At 48.0% G+C, this 14,478-nt stretch overlaps 1 protein-coding gene and 1 pseudogene across 1 annotated transcript in view; both read right to left on the bottom strand.

Annotated features, from left to right (window-relative positions):
• The window catches only part of LOC147709475 (serotriflin-like), a 260,350-nt gene that overhangs the window by 172,995 nt on the left and 72,877 nt on the right, over window positions 1-14,478 (bottom strand). The window lies entirely within an intron of this gene.
• LOC147709476 (28S ribosomal RNA) lies at window positions 12,099-13,313 on the bottom strand (annotated as a pseudogene).

Consider the following 14,478-nt stretch of genomic DNA (forward strand, 5'->3'; position numbering starts at 1 on the left):
GATATTTTTGACACAGTCCGGCGATGGTGGGCATGTGCTCCAAGGCAGTCGCTCAGGAGGCTCCTTCCCCATGGCTGCTCGCCTCCCTGCTCGACTTGCGTGGGAGCAGCTGGAAGGGGAGGCCCGGCCGGCCCAGGCAATCTGGTCACCCTGCCGACCAGCAAAAGATGGTGGCCCCAGTCCCTGCACTCCAGTGGGGCAGGGATGGGAGGGGGAAGCCCTGTGCCGGGGGCCACGTGTTGGAGGCAGCCTCCGCAAGCCCGCGTTACCCCCTCCGCGTCCCTCCCGCTGGCCCAGTGACAGAAAGGGACCCACTCCGGGGTGTGATGGAGGAGGGTATCCGTGTGTGCCCATGCACAGAGAGACAAAAGCTTGGCTCAGAGGATGACTTTTAATAGATTGCAGCAAGGTAGATGCTCTGCTACTTATGAAACCCTGACCCAGAATCAGGTCATCTATCAATGATTTAGCAACGGGTGCCCCACTGTCCCCGGAGAGGGTCGAACCCAGCGAGCCCCGGGCATTTGGAGCCAGAAACATGAGCCTCATGGGGCTCACCCCCCACCTCACTGGGTAAGTGGAAAAATGATAAGAGTAGTGGTATTCCACCCGTGGCCCGACGGCGTCCCACTTTTCCTACACCTACACTCTTCATAGTGCCAGACTAGAGTCATGCACAACAGGGTCGTCTTTCCCAGCTGATTCGGCCAAGCCCGTTTCCTTGGCTGTGGTTTCGCTAGATAGTAGGTAGGGACAGTTGGAATCTTGTTAATCCATTCATGCGCATCACTAATTAGAAGACGAGGCATTTGGCTGTTTCGGTACCACCTCGTGGTGGCTCATCCTGGGGGTATTATGCTGCCCATCAGCGTCAAATCGGTTTTGCTTCCAACAATACAACATTTGTTTGCTCCGGAGTACAGCCACACTGAATGCTGTCCTCACTGGAACTGGGATCACGTGTAGGCCAGAGATAGTACACCCTGCAGTACTATTCCAACAATTTAAAATTGTCTTTTAACAGTCCTGAGAAATTAAAGTATGATTAGCAGGACATCAATAATCAATGCGTGGTAATTATGCGTTTGTAATTATTTGAGACCGAATCATCATTCAAGACATTTCAATAAGTATGATGTACACAATTATATCTAAATTGTTATAAGCACACATTTACAAAAATACACATCTACAAATTGTACATCCAACTAGAAAATGCACAGCTATATAATTCTAAAAATTCACATCTATAAAATACACATCTATACTAAATCTTGTGTCATCTATAAACTAATATGTTAAAACAATATGCTTTATAAGGGTGACATGTGTGCTGCAAGAAAGTATACATCTCAGTATAAGCTTTATACTCAATTGTCCTTGAATACTTGGCACTTTTTAGGTGTGTCCATTAAAGTAGTCAGGCAAACATTTTTGTTGAATGGGAATGACATTTGCAGACCTAGATCAGCCAGAACAACATCATTACATTGAGGCCAAATACCACGACATCCAACGATAAAGCCATAAAATTTTACAGTGTTACCTTTGGTGAGATCTTTGAATTGCTGTGACAGATCCTGAGAGTTTTTAATTTTACTCTCTAACATTAATTCAAGGGAATTCTGTGAGTTTTCATTACGAATCGAAACATCAATCACTACAGATGTACCATTAACATGAAGCTCCCTATATGCCATCCAACCACACCTTTTTGCTCTATCAATGATCAATTCCAGAATTTTAATACGTCTTTTTATCCTAATGTCCTTGATTTTAGGACATGCGCCTGAAATATGTGAAAATGTTTCGCAAACATCATTACAATACATGTAGAAAATGTACGATTTCTTCACGTAGGGTTGGTTTCTCTAGTATATAAAACATTTGCCCTTAACATCAGCGCAGCTATGTACTGATTTTCTTTCATTTTGTTATGCTTGCTGATCCAGAAGTTTGAATTTGGATTAATGGCTAAGTATTTTATGCCATCACCTTGGACAGGGAGATTGGCCCATTTCTCAAATTCTTCTTTTCTCCAATCATATGTTGCTAACAAATTCAAATCATAACTCAGAAACCTACTGTCTAAAATGTTGAGTTTGTGTGTTTTGATGATGTTATCCATTTCCATTTATAAACTGTATTTCGGCCGTAATAGACCATTAAAGTCACATAATATCACACCACAAAGATAAAAATGCATTAAAAATAGCTCTCAATAAAAATTTAAAAAGGAATTATTTACAAATTGCATCGACTAACAGAGGCTCATTGCATTAGAAAAAGGGGTATGAAAAGATTGATTGCATAATTGCTATTGTTTTTCAGCAACTTTTTGCGCCTTTTTCACATTGAGAGAAGAAAGCGAGAGACAGCAAATACCACAATAGTTTTTGTTTCAGTTCTTAAAATTCAATAAGAAGCAATATATTGAGTGAACCCCATGTTTTTACATAGTGGGATGAGTTAATATTTTCTTAATGATCTGTACCCAGGGCAAATAAATAGTACATGTATCACTGTCTCAGGGGGGCCATTACATGCTGGGCATATATTTACAGAAGGGTTTGCCCAGTTCTTTGTAAAATCAAATAGAGGAAGGGTGCCCAGCCTAAATTGTATAAAAAGCTTCCTCGCCAGTGCGGGTTGGATTTCATCCCTATAAGGTTCAAACATGTATTGGTATTTAAGATTTAAAAAGTCTATTGTAAGTTGGCCAAGAGTGTTGTTTTCCTGCATGACCCTAGGCCTGTACTGTCTATAGGATTTCACCAGCTCAAGATGGGAGATCTGTGTACAACAAACCTCTGGACTAAACCAGAGGTCAGAATGATCAATTTTGACACAAAGATCTTTAATATAGGCAAGCCAAGGAAATGTAATTACCCCAGTTAGCTCCAGGATCAAACAAAGCTCATACCTGAATGAAGCTAGCTCAGGCGTCAGCCAAATTCTACGCCAAAAAGTCAATGGGCGCAGTCCCACATCTTCAGAAATTGGTCTAATGCCCAGGTCAAGACAGAGAGGAACACGGGGAGTGCTTGGCCGAAGATTCAGAAGATGTCTCATAAACTTATTCTCAGCTAAAGTCAGGCCCTTCATAGGACAATGACCCCAAAGCTCTGCCCCATATAGTGCAGCATTTTTTACCTGCACTTTACATATCTCTGTGGCAGGGCCAGGGACCATAGAACCTAAGGCATCACTATACTCGACCTGGCAATGTTGATGTTATCAATTTTTTCATTTATTACTTCTCCTGCATACATGAATGAATGAATGAGCTATGTACAGATCTGGAGCTGCCCTGGGATAAATATTTACTTTATTTAGACCAATTGTTGTACATAGTTGTGGTATACTGAGGCCCCTAAATGACCTTTTCGAATATAGGGGACCATCACATGTGTATGCAGAAAGATGTAGACATACTTTTTTATTGTTTGATCCAGAACATTTAAAGTTTTATCTTTAGCATTTCCAATTTATATGACAGTTTAGGGACCAAGTACTAACACACAATTTCTATTTTCTGCATGGGCTTAAGTGGTAGATTACCAAGTTTTTGGGTCCAATTAACAAGAGCCTCATTAATTTTGTTGTTGCTTGTATGGCCAGTGTGTAGTTCAAAGTTCAATTTGAGATATCTCTCACTTTCTCCTGGCTGAATGTTTTCAATATCTTCTTTTTTATACTGCCATGGTTTACCGTTGTTAATCAGGATTTTATCTTTATGATGACTGATATAGAATCCATGTGTCTTTTTCACATTAGGTTTTAATCCTTTTGTTTTACAGAACTTTTCAATGATCTTCAGATTTGTACTCATTCCTTCCCAGGTGCTGCTGAGTACTGTGATGTCTTCTGCAAAGGCGAGAGCGTTGATTTGCTCAATAAGTCCATCTCATGCGAATGTGAAGCCCTTGCCGTTTTTCTTAGGACCAAAGCTCAGAGGATCTATCGCAATGTTAAATAGCAATGGGGATAAAGAGTCACCTTGTTTAACCCCAGATTTCATTGTTATATCAGGAGTTGCTTTGTTGTTCTTTCCCTTGAAAAAAGTTTGTTGACTCAGTGTATAAGTCTTTTGTTATGTCTCTGATTTATGATGGAACTCTGTGCCTTTTGAGACTCTGTATAATGTGACCATAGCTGACAGTCGAAGACTTTTGAGATATCTATGAACACTACTGCTAATCAGTGACTGTTTTTTCGTGCCCCTTTTATGATATTTTGCAGAAGAGTTAGATTCTTGAGACAACCTGTCGCTTTCATGAAGCCTTTTTGTCTCGTATTCGATTCAACAAAAAATGAGAGTCTTTTAGTTAATGTTTTTGTGAATAACTTCATGAATGCAGTACCGATGGTAATTGGATGCCAATTGCTGATTTGTTTAAGTTCACTAATCAGTACATTCTTGGGTAGCAACATTGACTGGTTCTTTTTGATACTTTATGGTACTCTTCTCATCGATAACCAAGACGATACAATTCTGGTGGCCTGCTGTGCACTTTATACAAGCCATTCAGACCAATCTTTATCAGGCCCCACTGCTTTCTTTAAATCTGAGTCCTCAAAGGCATTCGTTATTTCGAGCAGTGTAATTTCTTTACATAAATTTGTAATTTCCCATTCATCCGGTATCCAATCAATCAGCATGAATTTAGGGTTTTTCTTGTTTTCTTTTTCAATTATGCTTTTGTAGTATTGAAAAATGTAATCAAGACTTATTTGACAAGTGGCATCTTCTGCCCCATCAGTGATAATCCTGGCAATTTTCTGTTTGTCTTTTTTAAACATTGCCTGGTATTCTTTATAGCTGCCCATTGCTTTTGAATAATTTTTCTTGTGTGTCTGATTAAGCTTTCTGTTTTTCTTGTCTTTTTTTGTTGTCATCTTGTTTTCCACTGAGGCATTCTGGTGCTCATCTTGAGCAGAGTTCATAGGCTCATTATTGAGTTTACTTGCTGGTTCACTTGCTGGTACAGGACTTATATCAGTGGTATTTTCAGAGATATAAGTCAATAGCTCATCCATCAGATCCATAGCAGCATCGTGTTGCTCTACGTTTTGGGTGTACTTCTCAATTTCTGTGATTATATCTTCCAACTCAGCAAAGTTCTTTTTTTGCGCACGTTTGTGATTGATAAAGTCTCTGTGCTATTCTGTTGTTACATCCACTGTAACCTCTGGTTCATCGCAAAAGTCATTTTCAGAAACATTTGATGCTTCCAGTACATCTTTTGCCCATTTGTTGCTCTTATCACTTCTATCTCTTCTTTTTTTCTGCAATTTGTTTTCTATTTTCATTGTCAAAATGTGGAACCATCAGTGCAATAATATTTCTCTTGTTTTCATACACTTTTTCCAATTCTGGTAATAGCAGTATTTCTTCCTTAAGAGAGTCATAGTTACTCCCACCATTTACCCGTGCTTCATTGAATTTCTTCACTTTGACATTCAGAGCACTGGGCAGAAATCACATTGCGTCAACACCCACCTCGGGACTTTGCAATGCTTTGCTTTGATTAAACAGCCGGATTCCCCTGGTCCGCACCAGTTCTAAGTCAGCTGCCAGGTGCCTTCCAAGGCAGAATGCCGGCCCGCGCCCCTGGGGAGGGGGCAAGGGGAGAGGCGACCACCGCAGCGGAGGCGATCCACAGGAAGGGCCTGTCTCGCATCCAGTGGCACCGCAACCCCAGAGGGAGACGCCACGTCTAGTCGCGGCACATGCCCAGCCCCGCTTCGCACCCCAGCCCGACTGACCGAGCCCTTTGTTAAAGATATTTTTATAGAGAGTACAGGAAGGAAGAAATAATAGAAGATGCAATAAGAGCCCTCGCAGGAGCTAACTCCACATGGCCAAGAAGCAGTATCATTGTTGAAAATTTGTACAACGCGGCACCCCTAGACAGGATAAGTCTCAATGTCCGCCAGCCAACAGCGTCGTGCCCAACGAGGAACCCTGGAGGGGCATCAATCCACATTGGCACCAGGCAAAAGCTGTCCGAGTCAGAGGCGTATTCGACCAGTTCAAGTTGCACCTCCATGTGTCTTGGCCACGAGAAAGACGTTGCAGCGAGGTATAACGGAAAAACCCACCCCCCCCCCTTGAAACAAACCCCCCCCTCCCCCCCCCCCCCCCAAGGCTCCAGCCACCTACCAACCCCCCTCCCCCCAGTGGTGGCGTCCAGCAGCAGGCATTTACTCAAATAGTCTTCACACCTAAAACAAATGTAGTGCACGTAAGTTGGGTGGACAGACCGCCGATGGCAAACCTCGAGAAAGAAAGCGGACTAGCGGGCCCCACCTGAAGGTGAAATTCTTAAAGTCACCTCTGAAAACATCAGCCATACGTTCCACACTCAACAGCTTCCACAACTTAGCAAACCAGAGGGAAAGTGCAGGGGCCTCCTTCTTCTTCCAAGCCGCAGCCAAGGTCAACTTGGCCGCACCTATGCAGAGCCAAAGGATTTGTTTATCTGCCTTGGTCTGATGCTCTAGAAGCGAAGACCCAGGAGCACGAAGCCTATGGAGTCCGGAATCGGGTAACCCAACACATCTTTAATATGAGACAGTATCTCCCCCCAATAGGGGCGTATGATAGGGCAGTCCCACCAGTTATGGCGAAAATCCCCAAGGAAACCACAGCCTCGCCAACACCTATCCGATGCAGAGGGAAAAATCTTTTTCAATCGGGTCGGGTAAAGATACCAATCCAGCATTGTTTTCATATGGGCCTCCCGGAGATCAATAGAATGATTGAATTTGTGTAAATCGCGCCAGAGGTGAGTCCACTCCTCGTCGGAGATATCTCGCCCTAGGTGCTCTTCCCACAGACCCATGTATCTCGTGCGAGGCGAGATAGCAGTAGTCAATAGAAGATCATAGAGGAATGAGATCACCCCCTTCATAGACGTTGCGCGGGTGATATAGGATTCGAAATCTGTGGGAGGCCTCGTCGCTGCATCCCGCACCTTCGGTGACAACGCCCAGTGAAGCAGTTGGGCATGCCGGTAACGCTCGGAAGGGAGCACCGCGTAATCACGCATGAAATTATGGAAGGTGAGCGGCTCACACCCATGGAACAAGTGTGTGAGTGCGTGGCAACCCCCCGCCCCCCACCCATCAAAGGGGCCCTCAACGAAAGCCGGCGGAAAGGCCGGGTTAAAGTAGATCGGTGTGAAGGGGGATGGGAAGGAGCTCCACCTCTCGTCGCTAGAGACCGAGTCCCAGACCTTCAGAGTAGTACTCGTAGGAGTGCTAATGTAGGCGTTGCGGGGCCGATCCCCCTTCGCCTTCCAAACCAGGTCCCATATCGATCTTCCTGCCACACTCCTGTCCATATGTAACCAGTGCTTCTCCGACTCCATTTGGGTCCACTCGGCCAGAACTCGGAGTTGCGCCGCCTTATAATAGAGATGCATGTCCGGGAGGCCGACTCCACCCTTTCTCAGAGGCCGACGCAGCGTAAGAAAGGAAAGTCTAGCGCGGCCTCCCTGCCAGATATAGCGCAGAATCATGGATTTAAGGTGCCTAAAAAAATCCCCCTCCAAAGTGATAGGGAGTGCTTGGAACAGGTACAAGAGCTTGGGGAGCAGCGTTATCTTAATGGCATGTACGCGACACATCCAAGAGATAAACATGGGCTTCCAACGATTAAGCTCGGTCTGTATCTGGGTCAGCAGGGGAGGGAAGTTGGCCGCATACAAGGTGGCAACAGATGAGGTCAGCCTGACCCCAAGATACTGTATGGAGGAGCTGGACCACGACAGGGGCGTGAGTGGTCGGATGCGGTCCACCTCAGCGGGCGGCAGCGTGAGATTGAGGATGTAGGACTTGCCGGGATTGACCCAAAAACCCGCCACCGCTTCGAACTGAGAGAGCACTTCTTGCACCCGTGGGAGGGAGTTCCCCGGGCCCGCTAGGGACAATAGAATGTCGTCAGCAAAGAGGGATATTTTATGCTGCTCCCCCGAAAAGGGGAGGCCAACAATATCCGGGTCCTCCCGCACCCTAAGGGCCAGAGGCTCGATGCTGAGCGCAAAGAGTAGGGGAGATAGGGGGCAGCCCTGCCTCGTACCCCAGGAGTGTGCAAAGAAGGGTGAAACATGGCCATTCACCATAACCCTCGAGCGTGGACCATGGTAGTTGGCCCGAAGCATATCGATAAATTTGGGTGAAAAACCAAAGGCCTTCAAGGTACTAAAGAGGAAGTTCCAGTCCACCCGGTCGAATGCCTTTTCAGCATCAAGGCCCACCAAGTCCGCCGGGATCTTAAAGCAATTAGCCTTCTCGATCAGGTGAATCAGCCTTCTGGTGTTCTTTTATGAAGCCCGATTGGTCGGGGTGAATAAGAGCAGGCATGAGGTCCTGGAGCCGGGCAGCCAAGATAGAGGAGTACAATTTAGCATCCACTTTTAACAGGGCTATGGGCCGGTATGACTCACAGTTAGAGGGATCCTTCCCGGCTTTGGGAATAATCGAAATCATTGCTTCCGCCATGGTGCCCGTAGTTTGGCCCGTCTCCCTCATGCCATTGAAAAGAGTCACCCAAAAATCCCCCAGCTCAGAAGCAAATGTTTGATAGAAGGGAGCCGTAAAGCCGTCTGGGCCAGGCGCCTTGAGCGGTTTAAGGGACCTAATGGCGGTCAACACCTCCTCCTAGTGAAGGGGGCCTCCAGAAGGTCATTCCATTCCTTGGAAACCTGCGGAAGTGGATAAGCCCCTAAATATTCCTGCTGCTCTGCAGGCGCCAGGTGGTCTGCCGAGTATAGGGCGGCATAAAAGTCGCCGAAAAGCTCCGCCTTGACCGCGTCCCTATGTTCCATGGCGCCAGATGCCACCCACATATTCCCTCTCACGATGTTTCCCCACTTTGTTGCCTTGAGCATAAGAAAGGCGCCGTAAGCGCAAGAGGGTATACTCCGCCCGATTATTATAGTGGGTCCTGAGTTTACCCCGCACCGCAGCAAGAGGGCGAAGAGTCTTTCGAGAAGGATTCTGTTTATGCGCAGTGTCAAGTGTCGCCAGCTCCGCCTCCAGCGCCTCCCTTTCCTTGCGCCTAAGCTTGTTCAGGGTGGAGTTCAACGCAATGCACGTGTCCCGTGTCGTCGCCTTAAAGGCATCCCATTGGGTGAAAACCGAGGTGTCCCCAGCTTTGTTGAACTCAAAAAATTCGCCAATGGCTGCCCTAAGTTTTTTGCAGGATTCCTCATCACGTGTAAGGGAGATAGGGAAGTACCATTTGCGGTGTGGGGACGTCTCTGGGGCCCAAGTCAAGCACGCTGCCAAAAGACTGTGATCTGATACAGAGAGCGGAAATATTCTACTGTCACGCAAGTCCCCCTGCAGAGACTGATTTAGAAAAATGTGATCGAGACGTGAATACGTGTGGTGAACATGGGAATAGAACGTGTAATCCCTAGTGTGGGGGTGGAGGGCGCGCCAGCCATCAATAAGGCCTAGACTGTCCAAGGCGTTGCGTAACTCAGGGGAGAAGAGGCCCGCCTCCGTCCTTTGTTGGTGTGAGCAATCAAGACTTTTGTCCCAAACCAAATTGAAATCCCCCATTACTATCAATGCTCCCTCCCCAAAGTCCCCCACCTCCCTCATGAAGGCCTCAAGGAACCAATTCTGGCCCGTGTTCGGTGCATAGATAACCACCCACGTGCAAAGCTTACCAAGGAGCATCCCCTTCACCATCAGCCATCTTCCCTCCTTGTCACCTCGCAACCCCATGGGTTGAAACTGAAGTGTAGAGCGGAACAGAAGTGCCACCCCCCGGTGCTTAGTAGTGGCAGAGGATTTGTAAATCAGTGGGTATTGCCTATGCTTAAGCCTGGATTCGTCTTTACGGGCCAAATGAGTTTCCTGTAGTCCCACCACATCCAAATGATGATCAAGAATGTATTTCCACACTTTCTGACGCTTTTGAGGAGAATTAAGGCCTTTAACATTCCAGGAGCCCATCGTAACTGGCATCATTTAGTCAGTACCCCCCCCCCCCCGCTCCACTCAGTGCCCCCCATAGTGCTAGAAGCAAACCAAAAACAATCGCATTCATACCAAATCTCCTGCCGCCACCACTGAGCCCGTTCCAAAACAACCCTTCCCCAATCCAAAGGAGCCTCAAAACAATATACAAAAAAGAGCGATTCAAAACCAGAAAAAGAACAAAGAAAGTCGGACATGACCATAAGGGTCAGGGGTAGAAGACCCGGGTAATGCCCCCCTCAAGTTCAGGGTCAGGGTAACCCTCCAATGGAGCACGGTCCTTCAAAGTACCTGAGATGGTAGAGCCCCCCAGGCCCCACGGGCCGCTGTTGGGGGAGCCTAGGCTGCTGAAGAGCTGTCTACCCGGCTCGACTCAGTCACCAGGGCCACCAAAGCCAAAACCTCTCCCCTCTCACTTTCGCTCGCCGATGGAGTCGGACCCTCCACCACACCATGTCGGCCCACTCTGGGGAGCGGGAACGGCGACGTCTTCTCGGGGAGGCGCTGGTGCCCGCCGACGCTGCTGCTTCCTCCATGCCCAGAAGTTCCTTGGCGGCTGCCAGAGATCTCACTTGTACTAGTCTGTTCTGCCATCTGAAAATGAGCCGAAAGGGGTGACCTCAGGAGTAGGACACCCCGTGCTCCCGCAGGAAAGCCGTGATCGGGCAGAAGTCCCGTCGCTTTTGCAGTGTGGAAGCCGCCAGGTCTTGAAAAAGCTGAGGGTTGTGCCCTCGAAATTGCAAGTTGTTGGTGTCCCTTGCTTTCCATAGGATTTTCTCCTTCAATTGAAAATCATGGACACACACCAGAATGTCAGGCGGCGGCGAGCGCGTGCCACGCGGCAGCCCAACCCGATGTACTCTGTCCATGCGGACCTCCGAGAGGCCGTCCTCCGCCAGAATTCGCAGAAACAAGGCCTCCACATACTCCCGCAAGTTCTCACCTTCTCCTTCCCAGGGTACCGCTCAGATCCGAATGTTATTACAGCGGGACCGGTTTTCCAAATCTTCGCAGTGGGCCTGAAGATCTAAGTTCTGCTCACGTAGCCGGAGCATGTCCTGCTGTAGTTGATGGACGTCACCAGTGAGGCCCAGATCATGGTCCTCCAGGGTCGCCACCCGTTCTCCGATGCCGTCCACATCTCAACGGACCTCACGTAGATCGGAGGCCAGCTGCGACTTCAGTTCTGTGATATCGTCCTTGATAGACGCAAAAAGTTCAATCAGAAAGGCCTTCGTGACTGGGCCCTCTCCGTCGTCCTTAGCCGGGGACTTGCTAGAGCCGGGGGGCGAACCGGATGGACCGTTCCCAGGACCGTCCTTCCCTGGCCTATTCATGCGATTCCTCGTCGCCATGATGAGGCGCCTCAGCCAGCCTCTGGGCTCTTCGCGACCTCCCGGAGCGTCCCGAGATATCAGGCCGCGCTCCCTCACACCTTCCGCGGTCTCCGCGTCGTAGGCTCCGGGAGGCCGAAGCAATCAGAAGGCAGCACTCGCCGTGTCTCTCAACGCCTGTTGAATCGCCCCCAAGGTATAGGGGGTTAGGGGCGAGTCGGCACCTCTTCTTCTCACAGTCTTCTGCGCTGTCCAGCAGCCGCTAGACAGGTCGGCGCCTCCTCGTCACCTCCGCTCAGGCGCCATTAGCCAGATGGATCACAGGGGCGCTGGGTGGGCTCGTGACGATCCCAGTCGGGGGTCCCGCACTGCAAGCGCTACACTAAACAACTTGCTGAGGTCCAGAGTCCCCCTGTGCTAAGAGCCGATGCAAACCAGGCGAGGCTCTGTAGGCCGCACCAGCGCTCGTGCGTCACCACTTCGACACCTCGGCTAAGTTCGCCGTTCCAGGTCGTAGCTCGATGGGAGAAGGCTCAAACGCATTCAGGGCACCTTAGTGACCCAAGGAAAGTCAATTCCGGAGCTGAAATCGCCCCAATTCAGCTACACAAGGCTATGAATGGCTCGGGGTGCCGGAGGAGCTCGCAGGCACGTCTTACTCCGTCGCCATCTTGGCCATGCCCCCGACCGAGCCCTTTGAGCCAATCCTCATCCTGAAGTTACGGATCTGACTTGCCGACTTTCCTTACCTATATTGTTCCAACATTTCAGAGGCTGTTCACCTTGGAGAGCTACTGCGGATATGGTTACCACCCGGCGCAAGATTTACACCATCTCCCCTGGATTTTCAAGGACCAGCGAGAGCTCACCAGATGCTGCGGAACCACGACCCTTCCCAAGGCTGGGGCCCCTCTCTCGGGGCGAACCCATTCCAGAGCGCCCTGTTCTTCAAAAAGAAAAGAAAACTCTCCCGGGGCTACCGTTGGCTTCTCCAGGATCGTTTTTGTTACCGCACTGAACGCCGCAAGGGCGCCTGTCTCCGCCACTCTGGGTTCAGGGATCTGAACCCGACTCCCTTTCGATCAGCTGAGGGCAACGGAGGCCAATGCACGTCTCTTAGGACTGACTGACCCATGTTCAACTGCTGTTCACATGGAATCCTTCTCCACTTTGGCCTTCAAAGTTCTCGTTTGAATATATGCTACTACCATCAAGATCTGCACCTGCGGCGGCTCCACCCGGGCCCTCACCCCGGCCTCCGTGCTCACCGCAGTAGCCCTCCTACTCGTCGTGGTTTAGCCCTGCAGATCTCAGCGCTGGGGACAGCCAGGTATGGGCCCAAAGCTCCAGGGCCATACATTTTCAGGGCTAATTGATTCGGCAGGTGAGTTCTTACACACTCCTTAGCGGATTCCGACTTCATTGGCCACCGTCCTGCTGTCTATATCAACCAACCCCTTTTCTGGGGTCTGATACGCATCGGCATCGGGCGCCTTAACCCGGCATTCTGTTCCTCTCGCAGTGCTAGTTCTGCTTACCAAAAGTGGCCCACTAGGCCCTCGCATTCCATGCCCGGCTCCATGCCAGCGAGCTGGGCTTCTTACCCATTTAAACTTTGAGAATAGGTTGTGATCGTTTCGGCCTTAAGACCTCTAATCCTTCGCTTTACCAGATAAAACTGGGGACTCCGAGCGCCAGCTATCCTGAGGGAAACTTTGGAGGGACCCAGCTACTAGATGGATCGATTAGTCTTGCATGTTTCCTCTGGCTTCACCCTGCCCAGGGATAGTTCACCATCTTTCGGGTCCTATCACGAATGCTCATGCTCCACCTCCGCGACAGAGTGGGTGAGACGGGCTGGTGGTGCGCCCGCCGCTGGAAGCGTGACTGGATCCCACCTCAGCCAGCACGCACCGGCCCTCACCTTCATTGCGCCACAGGGTTTCGCTTGCACTCCGACTCACGCAGGTGTTTCAAGATGGGTGAGGTGTCTCTCAAGGAGATGGTTCACATCTACCCTAATTATGAGGAACACTTGGTAGACAAGGGTGTTTTAAGACTCTAGTTTTTTATTATGTCCACTGCAGCAGTCATGCTTACCTATAAAAATCTAAGAATGTAGTAGAGTGTATTTTTTTTCAAATCACTATCAATAAGTGATCAAAGATCCTCACATTTCTTACCTTTGGCATCTTCACTCAGCAAAGGTTCTGCAAACAATTGCCACATGGATAATATAGCATTCATGGCCTCTAGGACTGAGAGCCACCAGCTAAGTGACACAGTTGGGATGACTCTTTCTTTGATGCCACACAAAGCACAACATGAGAAATATTTGCGTTTTAGTTTCTGTGCATAATAAACCAGTGCAACAGAATGAAATAAAAAGTCAATAGCATTCTTCAGTAACTCTGAAGATTGTGAAGATGCTTTCAGCATACCATCTAACAAGTGGCAAGGACCTCTTGCAGGGGAGCACTTCAGCTCAGGTATCTATTTTGACAGTTCATCACACAACATTTTCATACACATAGCTGAATCACTGCAAATACAAACAAAATCATTCAAATCTTTGTTGAACTTGGTAAGAACTTTTTGCAGTAGCATTCAAAGTGACCCTGCATTCGATGTTTTCCAAAAGTCTGATGTCATGTTTTTACCAGTATCCAGATGCTTTGTGACTGCACTCTTTTCACATATACCTGTCACTATACCTTGCATTGAATGTTTAAACCTACAATCAATACTGACTCACTAGAAAAGCGGGCTGAAGTACCAATGGTGTTTACCCATTATCTGTGAGTAAATGTGATGGTGCATATTGGGAAAGATTCTTATGAAACCTACATTTTCCTATCAGCGAGAGACCCAAACGTAGCCAAAAAAATCTAATATGAATTTGATATTTCCTTATCCTCTACAGTTTATAAAATAAATAAACAACACCTAAAACATGCTTCTAACCCCTGTATCTTTAGACCAAATACCATAAAACTGAAAAAAGGAAAAAACAATATTTTAGTGGCATCCCTAAACAACAAAACTCAAGTAGAATAGTATTAGCTCAGTCTTTCTTGCTGATAATTTATATAACAAAGTTACATTGTATTGGCCCCTTCTGGAAGAAATAAAAATTACTCTTTCA

The sequence above is a fragment of the Lissotriton vulgaris genome, chromosome 6, assembly GCF_964263255.1.
Source record: "Lissotriton vulgaris chromosome 6, aLisVul1.2, whole genome shotgun sequence".
In the NCBI taxonomy this organism is placed as follows: Eukaryota; Metazoa; Chordata; class Amphibia; order Caudata; family Salamandridae; genus Lissotriton; species Lissotriton vulgaris.